Raw genomic sequence first — 5,598 nt, 5'->3', positions numbered from 1 at the left:
CTCCCCCCTGCATTGGTGGTTGTTAGGCAGGGGGTGGGCTTGTAACCTGGGGGTGCAGGTTTGTTGGGGGAATGACCTGGAGATGCTGGTCTTGTTGGGGATTAGCCTAAAGACTGGAGCTAGGCTCAGGTTTTGTTGGAGGCAAATTGGAAACTAATGCTAGGTACCAGCCTATTCGTCTACCTGAGTTCAAACTTAGGCCAGGTTTTCTAAAATGGAATCTGAATTTAAAAGCTTGGCATCTCACAAGCATTTGATGTACAGGATAGAGACATAGTGGTCTTGCCTGTCCTTAGTTGGAACTGGTGGGAAGCAGAGGGAGGGAGCAAAAGCCTCACCCCTCCCCCTTATGTTGAAAACCAGCAAGTTCTGGAAGCCCAAGGTTTGTTAAGGACTTAGGTACTTAACTTAGACTTGCCCTCAGAAGTCTGCTGTGGAGCTAGTTAACACCTTTCAACTCATGATTCTGATGTTCTCCAAAAATTGAAAACAACTGTTTAGCAATATTTGTTCAGGAAAAGAGGGGGGCTGTGTTCTGTGGCCCCTGAATTTTACTTAGGAATCATGTAGCTGGATACACTAGGTTTAAAGGACCTTAAGCAGAAGGCAGCATCAGGTCTCTTCCCACAGAAAGCCGACAGGTTGAGTGCTAGGAAACCTTTCCAGTTAGTTCAGAACATTTTTTCCTTTCTGTGAGTCAAAATAAGCCACCTGTGTTTCTGTAAGTCTCATTAGTCTGTACACATATGAGAATTAACATAAATAATATGTTAATTAACATAGATAAATAAACCTGGTACTTCCATGACTGTGCATACAGGACCTCTAACTCCTTTGCAAAATCACCCAGGATGGGCCCAGAAACATCAAGTCTTTCCTCACCAGATGGAGTCATGGGCTATCCACCATTCTGCTATGTTTTGACTATTTTTGACCAGGACTCCCCTGGTACCTTCATGTCTGCAGGCACATGGTCCCTCATTGAAACCAGAGCTCACTGAAGTCTTTCTGGGGTTAGCATTTAGGGTTTGGCTGCAGAATCAAGAGTCTGAGGAGGCACAAAGCATCACACCTCTTGAGGACTTCCAAGATTTCACAAAATACTCCCTGTTATGTTTTTCAACTGCTAATGGTTTTAGGGATTTACTATCTGCCATCCACTGCTCTGGGTGCTGATGTAAGGCATCTTAGTCACCCCCTCTTCTGCCTTATTTTTAATAGAAAATTAAATATATGTAAAATATAAAATAACAAAGTGAATCTGATGTTTTTGTTATCAACTCCTAACCCCCATACTGTTTATTTCTCAATAATAATTTATATAATTTTATTTTTAATTTTATGTACTTTTGTTTTAATTGATAAGTCTGTAGTTCTATAAGGCATAATAAGATATTTGATATATTTATACCATGTAGAATGATGAAGTCAGGTTAGTTGAGAAACCCATCACTTTGCATATGTTTCTAAATATTAAAAAAATTTCGTGTGAGTGTTTTGCCTGCATGCATGTATGTGAATTGCATGCATACCTGGTGCCCACAGGGTCAGAAGAGGACATCAGATCCCCTAGAAAAGGAGTTACAGATGGTTGTAAGCCTCCATGTGGGTACTAGGAACCTAACCCAGGTCCTCTGTAGAGTAACAAGTGCTTTGAACCATAGAGCCATCTCTTCAGCCCCCATGTGTCACCTTTGTGTGTGTGTGTGTGTGTGTGTGTGTGTGTGTGTGTGTGAGAGAGAGAGAGAGAGAGAGAGAGAGAGAGAGAGAGAGAGAGAGAGAACACAGAACAATGTAGCAATTTGAAATATACAATGCATTACTATTTATTTGTTCTTTCTGCCTGCATTTACATCCTTTTTTCAGGATTTCCTTTTCTTTACATCTTCAGCCCCTGGTAATCACCATTCTACCCTTTACCTCTATGAATTCAACTTCTTTAGATTCAACATCTAAGTGACATGATGCTGTGTTTGTATTTCTGTCCCTGTCACTTAGCACAGTGTCCTCCATGTTTATCTATGGTGTTAGAAGTGACAGTCTGTCCCTTTTGAAGGTGATATATATATATATATGTATATCACATTTTCTTTATCCATTCATACATTGATGAGCATCAAGGTTCCATCTCTGTTTAGCTATTATGAATACTATTCCAATGAATAAGAAGTGCAGTTGTCCATTTAGTTTCTTTGGACATATACCCAGAAGTAGAATTAATGGACCACTTGGGAATTGTATCCTTGGTTTTTGGAGGACCTCTAGATCATTTTCTGCAAGGGCTGTATAAATATACAATCTCATAGAAGTTTACAAGGGCTCCATTTTCTGCACATCTTCACTAGCACCTCCTTCTTGTCCTTGTGATAATAATCCATCTAAAAGTGTGAGGTGATGCCACATCATGGTTATAATTTGCATTTCCCTGATGAGCAGTGGTTATGGACAGTTTTCATACATCTGTTGGCCATTTGCAAGTCTTCTTTTAAGAAATGTACAGTCTGGAAAGATGGCTCTGTGGTTAAGAACACTCTCAGCTCTTCCAAAGGTCCCAAGTTCAACTCCCAGCATTCATAAGATTTCTCACAACTGCCTGATGCTGTCTTCTGGTGTGCACATGTACATGTAGACAAAGTGTAATTGTACATGATACATAAATAAATCTTTAAAAAAGAGAAATGTTTAGTTAGGGAGATGGAGAGGTGGACCAACAATTAAAAGTGCTTGCTGTTCTCCAAAGGACCTGAGTTCAGTTCCTAGCACCCATATTGGGCAGCTTGCAACTGATCCTCATTTACCCTTAGTGGTTCCAGAAGCTCTTCTGGTCTCCTTGGGCACCCACAAATACTCAGCCTAAACACACACACTAACACACCAAATAATAGAAAAAAATTCTGAAAATGTAGTTAGGTCTTTGGCACATTTTTTTTGAAGTAAATCCCCAACATGCTATTTTGACATTCATTTGAGATAAGTACATATAAGGGCGCTACAAGAAATATATCCATAATAGTGTTGTCATTTGCAAATGTAGTTAATGTGATTTTTGGATTTCTAGTACTGCCACAGATGTCATACATTTATAATTGTATATATATATATATATATATATATACATATATATATATATATATATATGCATGTGCATCATATTTATGCAGTGCTCACAGAGGCCAAAAGAGGGTGCTAGATCCCCTGGAACTAGATTTGAGGTTGTCAGTCACCATGTGGGTGCCATACCTTTTGCAAATGCTCTTTCTTTTTTTTTTTTTTTAAGATATTTTCTTTATTTACATTTCAAATGCTATCCCGAAAGTTCCCTATACACCCCCCCCGCCCTGCTCCCCTACCCACCCACTCCTACTTTTTGTCCCTGGCATTCCCCTGTTCTGGGGCATATAAAGTTTGCAAATGCTCTTAACCCCTGAGCTTCTCTCCAGCTCTTGAAATGGTTTTTAAAAATGAACCAGGATTTTCCCAAAGCTGGAAATGTTATATGTTGCTGTGTCTCTTGAATTAAAAAATAAAAAATAAATAAAACAAGTCAAAACAATGTTACTTCATTCAACTACAGAGTCCTTGCTATATTCTTTCATGTATAAATTCCCTCATAGACTTTTTCCTCATGGAAGGAGCTAAGATTAATAGCATTAGAAAATCATGGAATCATTCATTAAAAAAAAAAGCCTTATAATCTGCACTGGTGGATATGTACATGAGGTCATTCTAAAGAGCAACAAGGTGAGACCTGGGCTTGTTGTTGACCCCACTGCCAATGAGTAGACACTAAACCACTTTTCTCTTACTAGCCTCTGTTCCCCATAAAATCCCACAGTGAGTCCACAGTTGCAAGCCCAAGAAGCAACTAATGTAAATAACAGATTTTGCATTAAACTCTCTCCCTATCAACCTGCTTCCTGGGCCAATAGCTTCCACTTGGGCTACCTGTTCCTTGGTCTGGGTCCTCTCCAGAGGTAGCATGACCTTCAGGAAAGAACAGACTTAGCAAAAAGCACTATGAAGCTACCAGACACGCATGCTTGCTCTGTTTGCTAGATTTGAGAGAGATTCCAGTCTTTTGTCTTTTTTCTCTCCTTTCCTCATTTTCTCTCCAAGTTTTCTTGTTCAAGGCCAGGTTCATCTATTTCTCCATCCTTGGTGGATAGTAAACTTATTTATTTATTAATTTTAATATATTTCTGCTGGGGAAGTGTATGCTGTGTGTGTGTGTATCTATATCTATATCTATATCTATATCTATATCTATATCTATATCTATATCTATATCTATATCTATATCTATATCTATATCTATATCTATATCTATATATCTAATCTATATCTATATCTATATCTATATCTATATCTATATCTATATCTATATCTATATCTATCTATATCTATATCTATATCTATATCTATCTATATCTAATCTATCTATCTATCTATCTATCTATCTATCTATCTATCTATCTATCTATCTATGAGGTTGCTCTTGAAGGCCAGAAGTGTCAGATCCCAAGGGACTGGAGTTACAGGTGGTTGTGAACCTGCTGACAAGAGTGCTGGGGACTGAATTCAAGTCTTCCAGAAGTCAGATATAGGTGCCTATCTGCATATCCCTCTCTCTAATCCTAAATAGTTTTTTGATATTTCTTTTCTTTATAGTCTGTTTTTGTGTATGTGTATCTGATCTTGCAAATACTACTGTGTTCATGAAGAAGAGGACAACTTGTGGGGATTGATTCTCTCCTTCTTCTCCTTCTACCATGTGGGCTCCAGGGATTGAACCCAAGTTATCAGTGATAACTCCAGCTGTGTCAAGTTGACACAAAACTAGCCAATACAGAGAAAGGAGCTTCAGTTGAGGAAATGACTCCATGAGATCCAACTGTAAGGCATTTTCACAATTAGTGATCAAGGGGGAAAGGCCCCTTGTGGGTGGGGCCATCTCTGGGCTGGTAGTCTTGGTTCTATAAGAGAGCAGGCTGAGCAAGCCAGGGGAAGCCAGCCAGTAAAGAACATCCCTCCATGGCCTCTGCATCAGCTCCTGCTTCCTAACCTGCTTGAGTTCCAGTCCTGATTTCCTTTGGTGATGAACAGCAATGTGGAAAGTGTAAGCTGAATAAACCCTTTCCTCCCCAACTTGCTTCTTGGTCATGATGTTTATGCAGGAATAGAAACCCTGTCTAAGACACCCACTAAGCCATCTTGCTGTCTGTCCTCACCCTGCACTTTTAGATTGAGCTCAAAGTTTGAGTTTGGTTTCGGGGATGAATCACAAGAATATTTCAGGATGCTGAGGGTCCATCCTACTGTTGTGGTGAAATGAAAGAATCAAGTCAACTGACTCAATTTAGCCCTAGCTTTGGCCCAGGAGCCCTCCAAACTTCAGTTTTGTCAATTGTAAAATGGGATTCTTGCTTGTGGAAGGTGGAAAGGTGCCACTTGAATCTTCTGCAGGGAAAGAGATGTAACTTGAACCCTTTGAGCAGGCTTTTGGGTGGCTGCAGAGGACTCTGAATCCCAGATATAACTTCCTGCCAGTGGCAAATCAAACTCAGAACATCTGCCTCCCAAAGGCTGTCAGGGAATTTT

Source organism: Mus musculus, chromosome 19, assembly GCF_000001635.26.
Source record: "Mus musculus strain C57BL/6J chromosome 19, GRCm38.p6 C57BL/6J".
NCBI classification, from domain to species: domain Eukaryota; kingdom Metazoa; phylum Chordata; class Mammalia; order Rodentia; family Muridae; genus Mus; species Mus musculus.
The sequence above is the reverse complement of the archived record's forward strand: the minus strand, read 5'-3'. Positions refer to the sequence as shown.